Below are 7,842 nucleotides of genomic sequence, written 5' to 3'. Positions count from 1 at the left end.
TTATAGGATTTACAGAAAGTGTGCAATAATTATTTAAACAAAATTAAGCAGGTGCATAAGTTTGGGCACCCTTGTTGTTTTATTGATTTGAATACCTTTAGCACTAATTATTCGAATACAAAATTTGTTTTGTAAGCTCATTGACCCTTGACCTACATACACAGGTGAATCCAATTATGAGAAAGGGCCAGTTGCAGGTGTTTCTCCTCTTTGTATCTTCTCTGAAGAGTGGCAACATGGGAGCCTCAAAACAACTCTCAGATGAGCTGAAAGCAAAGATTGTTCAACATCATGGTTTAGAAGAAGGATCCAAAGAGCTCTCTCAGAGATTTCAGCTGTCAGTTTCCACTGTGAGGAACATAGTGAGGAAATGGAAGAGCACAGGCACAGTTCTAGTTAAGGCCCGAAGTGACAGGCCAAGAAAAACCTCAGATAGGCAGAGGTGAAGAATGGCGAGAACAGTCATAGTCAAACCACAGAGCAGCTCCAAAGACCTACAACATCATCTTGCTGCAGATGGTGTCACTGTGCATCGTTCAACTATTTGCACAAGGAGAGGATGTATGGGAGAGTAATGCAGAAGAAGCCTTTTCTGTGCACACCCCACAAACAGAGTCATTTGAGGTTTGCTAAAGCACATTTGGACAAGCCAGCTTCATTTTGGAATAAGGTGCTGTGGACTGATGAAACTAAAACTGAGTTATTTGGACATAACAAGGGGCGGTATGCATGGTGGAAAAAGAACACAGCACTCCAAGACACTACAGTAAAATTTGGTGGTTCCACTGTGAGCTGGAGGCCACCACCTAATGAAACCAATGGCACTGCATCATCCGCAAAGAGCAGAGACGAGATTCTGAGGCCACCAAGGTGGAAGACTTCCACCACTTGGCTATGCTTAGAAATTCTGCCTATTAAAATTATGAACAGAATCGGTGACAAAGGGCAGCCCTGGCTGAATCCAACACCCACTGGAAATGGATCCAACTTATTGCTGGTTGTACAGGGAATAAATGGCCCGCAACAATGGGCCAGATTCCCCATACCCCAGCACCCCACAGCATACCCCGAGGGACACTTTCAATGCCTTCTTCAAGTACACAAAACACATGTAGACTGGATGTGCAAACTCCCACACAGACTCAAATATCCTCAAGAGGATCTGGTCCAAGCTGGTCCAACATTCTGCAACCAGAATGAAAACCACATTGGTTCTCTTGAATCTGAGGTCTGACTAACAGACAGACCCTCCTTTCCAGCATCCTGGCATTGACCATACTGGGAAAGACGAGGAGTGTGATTCCCTCGATAGCTGGAGCACACCCTTCGGTCTCCCTTTTTTATCTTGATGGCTCCCTCCACCCCCACTGACCACCGTCTGGTTCAGGGATTACCACCATTACAAGCACCAACCACCTTGCAGCCACAGCTCTGAGCAGCAGCTTCAACAGTGGAGATGCGGAACATGGTCCATTTGGACTCAATGTCCTCAGCCTCCCTCAGAATGCTGTTGTAGTTCTGCCAGAGGTGGGAGTTGAAAATCTCGCGGACTGGAGCCTCTACCAGGCATTCCCAGAACACCATCACAATATGTTTAGGTGCATTGTGTCTGTCCAGCATCCTCCCCATCCAACTCACCACCTGGTGGTGATCAGTTGACAGCTCAGCTCCTCTCTTTACCCGAGTGTCCAGAACATACGGCCGCAGAATTGATGATACGATTACAAAATCGATCATCGACCTGTGGCCTACGGTGTCCTGGTGCCACATGCACTTTTGGACATCCTCATGTTCAAACATGGTGTTTGTTATGGACAAACTGTGTTTTGTACAAAAGTCCAATAACAAGACACCATTCAGGTTCAGATCAGGCAGGTCGTGCCTCCCAGTCATGCCCCTCCAGGTCTCACTGTTTTTGCCTATTTGAGTGCTGAAGTCTCTCAGTAGGACAATGGAGTCATGGGATTGAGCATAGCGACTCTGAACTGTCATTTGGAGCGTAAGCACAAACAACAGTCAGGACTTGTTCCCTGGCTCAAAGCTGCAGGGAAGCAACCCTCTCGTCCACCAGTGAAAACTTTGACGTACAGGCAGCAAAGCCTTCTCCTCTCTGAAAAGCCACCTTATCCTGGTGGAGGGTTTTGTGTCCCAGTGATCCCAGGAACTATGATATCTGGGGGCTTGTCCCCCTGGTAGGGTCTCCCATGGCAAATTAGTCCTGGGTGAGGGGCCAGAAAAGAGGGTTTCCAACAACCCTTAGGGAAGAGTCACCTAGGGAACTGTTTACCCTGCCTGGGATAGGGTTACTGGGGCCCCACCCTGGAGCCAGGCCTGGGGAGGGAGCTCGAGGGAGAGTGTCTGGTGGCTGAACATTAGCCCATGGTGCCCAGCTGGGCGCATCCTGAAGAGGATATGTGGGCCCGCCCTCCTATAGGCCTACCACCCACAGGAGGAACCAGTCTCCTGGAGAGGGGCTGGAGTCTGTTCCAGTCTGGAGTTGCCCTTGGTGAGAGGCGGCAAGCACTTGAAACCTTATAAACATTAAATAACCCAAGAATTACAAAGGTTAATGAAATAAACAACACTTCAAAAGTCTAACCAATTCAAAACACTGGGTGACCTGACGAAGGACCATGACTTTTCCTGTAATTTGTCACAGACACTCAGATGAACAAATTGCAGTTTTGATATCCTCCATAATGCTGTCTGAATTCTGCATTTTTTATTATTATTATTGTCTGTATTTGTTTTGAAAATGTGAGGATTGATGACTCGCCTACTGCACACCTCATCCACCTACTGGTACAAATAAAGTACCTGAACCTGAAACTGAACCAGAATTTTTGTCATTTGCTTAAAAGTGTCTATTTTAACATAAAAATGGGCAGACTAAAAAACTCCTGTAACATAATAAAGTCAGTAGTGATGGACATCTCAGTCTAAATTTTTATTTAAAAACAACAAAAAAGCAAGAAAAAGATAAAGAACAATACTAACATTATGTACATATTTACACGTTCACTGTAGCACAGCATGATATCCATGGAGCTTTCAAATGAAAAGCCTGTCACTGTCATTATGGTAGACAGAAAGGAGGACAATAGTCCTTTGTGGTGCTGTGTTATTGCAATACTGTAACGTGAGCTACTGCACTTATAAAGATTTTTCAAAAGATTACATTTGAATTTGTATTGAATGAATACATTGACAACAGAATATACAACCAAAACATATATAATAATCAGGAATTTACAGTTTGATTTATACAGCGCTTGTATTTTAATCAATGTCTGTATAATTTCCCAGTTATATAAGGTTGGAGACAATAAAGACCAGAAATGTTAATATCTATAACATGCGCATAACCACCATGTCTTGGTGTCCTGCAGATTTATTTTCATATTCCACTTTATGCAGTGTACGCTACAGCCTTGTAGCATAGAAAATAGCACTTATTCTATTTAGAATGAACATTAATTGAGATATGTGGCATGTTCCTTGCTACTGAAGGCCCGACAGTCCCTGGAATGGTGTGGAGCTGGTGTTAATGTAAGACTACAATAACAATGTCAAAAACCACAATTGCATATATATTGATCTTAATATTACAACAGACAGAACAGGATAGGTTTCAGCCTGTGGCATTCTTCAGCATTTCTGAATGTAAGAATGACCATCTCTCATCAAAAGTCAGAAAGGTGAATGTGACAGGGATCCCGAAACTTTTCAACTCTCTGACTATGAAGGCTGGCAGAGCACCCAATATACAAAGATAATCCACTGCCGGTCCATGACTTAAAACATAATTCTAATGTTTCCATTATTATAATACACCATTAGGCTCTGTATATGTGTATTTTAGGGAGAAGACTTAAAATCTTCAAATCCTTTCATGGCTTGGTCAACTTATGTATGTTTATATACAGTGGAGGAAATAATTTTTTGATCCCCTTTTGAATTTGTAAGTATGCTCACTTCTAAAGAAATGAACAGTCTATTTTTATGGTAGTGTCATTTTAATGGAAAGAAACCAATATAAATCAATAATCCAGAAAAACAACCCACATTACATTACAGTTATAAATTGATTTCCATGTAATTGAATGAAATTTGATCCCCTGCAAGCAAGCCAGAATTCTGGCTCCCACAAACTGGCTGTGTCCATTTGGCACATAAATTACTACAAATCAATTACAGATAATCCTGATCTGAACTCTACATAAAGCACACCTGTCCACAGAATCAATTTCTTTCATTCCAACATTCCACCACCATGGGCAAGACCAAAGAGCTGTCAAAAGATATCAGGGACAAGACTGTAGACCTGCACAAGGCTGGAATGGGCTACAAGACCATCAACAAGAAGGTTGCTGAGAAGACAGCTGCTGGTGCAATCATTCGGAAATGGAAGAATTTTAAAATGACCGTTAATCGTCCTCAGTCTGGAGCTCCACGCAAGATCTTGCCTCATGGGGTGAGGATGATCATGGCAAAGGTGGTGGACCACCTCAAAACTACACAGCAGGAGCTTGTTAATGATCTGAAAGAAGCTGGGACCACAATCACCAAGAACATCATTGATAACACACTGAATCTTGCAGCACCTGCAAGGTCCCCCTGCTCAAGAAGGAACATGTACAGGTCCATCTTATGTTCGTCAAAGAACATCTTTACAGAAGGTTTGGGAATAAGTTCTTTTGTCAGATGAAACCAAAATCAACCTCTGTGACATCAACTCAACCCTCTGTATTTGGAGGAAGGCAAATGCCATTGTCAAGCACAGAGGTGGAAACATTATGCTTTGGGGCTGTTTTTCTATGAGCGGTACAGGATGATTTCACAGGACAGGACCATGTACCATAAAATTTTGTATGAGAACCTCCTTTCCTCAGCCCAACAGTGAAGATGGGGTCAGATGGGTCTTCCAGCATGACAGTGACCCAAAATATACTGCCAAGGGAACAAAGGAGTCTCCAAAGACACACATGCCAAAGAGGGTTTCTCCACCAAGCACTAAATTATGGTTTGCTTGAGGATCAAAAACTTATTTCACTCAATGACATGCAAATAGTCAAGTTTGATCCCTGAACAAAAAAAAAAATTCTACACACAAAACAATGCTACACTGACCTATAGCTGTGTTTACAGTCTGATCACCACTAATACAGTCACATGATCCGATCTTGCATTTTGATTGGTTCTAGAGAGGTAGAGGCTTCTGCTGGCAATGGGAAATGGCATTTAGAGGCTTTTGACAACAGATTGATATTTCAGACTAGGCAGAGACAGGTATTTAGTGGGTTATGATGTGAGATGATTTGATTGGTGTATAGTACGTGTCGAAAGGATTCCGTAAATACCATTATCTCATTTTTGATCGAGGTGGCATTTTAGCTGGATAATGTAGTGGTGATATTAAAGTCTTTGGAACAATAAGTAGGGATTTGAAATGTGGCCAGGATGTGCATCCAGTAAGGGTCGACCATCACTGAATTCTTTGAAACCAACCAGCTATCATGGCAGCAGTGATCCTGGTTTGGCTATGAGAGCAACAGCCATAAGGAGCAGTACCCTCCATGGAAAAGAGAGCTAGAGGGATGTTAGCCAGCTATCAGAGAAGAAGAAAGGGGTGCCTAAGGAGTACCCTGCCTGCTAGCATCTTGCACCCTGCTGTTATGTGCTGGATTGTCTCAGGGGTATCTCTGCACAGCCTGCACCTGGAGTCATGTGGTAGGACCCAGCGTCTATCGATCTTGTGCTCAGAGCTTGTTCCTGTGCTGCCATGATTAGTGCCTCTGTGCTGTCAGCTGACAATATACAGACAATATATACACAAAGGGATAACGAGGGAATGGGCAACAGGTGAGAGCACAGCTGAACATAATATACCGACAACTCAAGGGAAAGTAAACCTAGATACAAAACACAAGGAACTCAAGATTGCCAAAATAAAACAGGAAATGACCCAACCTAACACACATGCAAACCTAACACAGAAAACCTGACAGAGGGAATCAAACATTACACAAGAAAACAATGGGAAGGGAAACTAAACACAGAAGGGCCAAAATGGGGGGACAAAACAGACAAGATACATGGAAAAACCTGAATACATAAATAACTAAACAGATCACCAAACAATAATGAGAAACTGAACTATAACACAACCTGAAGAATATAACAAAACTACACACGACAAGATACAAAGGACTAAAGACATGAGAACAAAACAGATACACTATAACCGAAAATCATAGTAACCTAAAATCCTAACTCAGAACTGAAAGCATAACTCAAACAAGGTGCATAGGGCCACTGGCCCAGGATCATGACACCTTCTCATTGTGATTGACACCTCATTTGGCCAATCATGTTAAGAAATGGGTTTCACAGAGCCAATAATAACCAGACAGCGTTACGTAGCTTTGTCACGTGATTTGGTGCAGCCAGTTACATGATTGGCCGAATGAGGTGTCAATCAAAATGGGAGGGTCTAGCCTGTCATATAAAACAAACTACAAATGTCCCGCGGATGGGACGTGGCCAGTTAAGAGGTTAAATAGCTTTGTGTTTTATTAAAGTATTCTTTTTTAACCATCAAGCCACGTCTTAATGTGTAGTCTCCAGTTCCAATTGTGAACCCACTTTTTTCCCCCAATTTTATATTTCACACAAGCATGACCACCCAGTACTTTTCAAACCAAGTCACACTCTGAGACAAAGACGGATCCATCCCAAGGACTAACCACAAAACACAAGATAACCGGCGTAATGTCTGCTGTCCAGTGCAGTGTAGAGTGCTCGGACCTCTACATTGGAGCAACCAAACAGCTGCTTCACAAACGAATGGCACAACATAGAAGAGCCACCTCGACAGGAAAAGACTCAGCTATACATCTGCATCTAAAGGTCAAAGGTCACTCTTTGAGGATGCCAACATTCTCATTTTGGACCGGGAAGACCGATGTTTGAAAGAGGAGTAAAAGAAGCATCTATGTCCACTGTGAACAACCATCATTGGACAGAGGAGGTGGATTACATCACCAACTTTCCCCTGTCTACAGTGGTGTCCTGAACTCCCTCCCCAGGTGTCTCAACCCCCACTCACACCTTTGTTCCTGTGACCTCAATAGCTCACGTGATAGAATGGGATAAAGTCCCAAATTAGTTTAAACCAGAACCAGTGATTGTAATGACCCACGCCTCCTTTCACACCTTGGTGCATGTGATTATACACATGAACAGTAGAGGGTCACACCAGGGGACCACGCCCACTGGGGTTTAAATACCTGGGTCTCTCCACCTTTTGATTTGAGAACTGAAGAAGCCTTTGGGATGAGAGGAGGAACATCTTCAAGAAACAAAAAGAGGTCCAGTCGCCTTTTTTCAAGCTCCAGAGACCACTATGACCTGGATGACCGAGAACCTACACAGACATTTTTAACACAACTGTGAAATGAATAATTTTCACTTGGTATTTTGCTGTTGTTTGGATGTATTTTGTTTTCTTTTTTTTTTCCAAGACTGTTCCCTGATGAGACATCATTGAGAAAACAACCTAAACCATGTTCTTCTAAAACTAGCCAAGAACTTTGTTGCTTAAACAAGTTTTTAGATCCTGGGACTTATGCCAGAACTTCTAGATGTTGCCTTCTGTGGTTGCATTTTCCAACCCAAAGCACAATTTTTAATGTCCATGGCCACAAATCAAAAGAGTAAATTTGTCACTATTTCACAAACTGCAATCAGAGTTTTTTTATGTGCATATACATGAAAAATTATTTTTTTAAAAATAGTGTCTACTAACACTTGAAAACAGATTACATTTTTTCACAAACTGCC

The sequence above is a fragment of the Archocentrus centrarchus genome, chromosome 14 (genome assembly GCF_007364275.1).
Source record: "Archocentrus centrarchus isolate MPI-CPG fArcCen1 chromosome 14, fArcCen1, whole genome shotgun sequence".
Classification (NCBI taxonomy): Eukaryota; Metazoa; Chordata; class Actinopteri; order Cichliformes; family Cichlidae; genus Archocentrus; species Archocentrus centrarchus.
Note: the sequence above shows the minus strand (reverse complement) of the source record.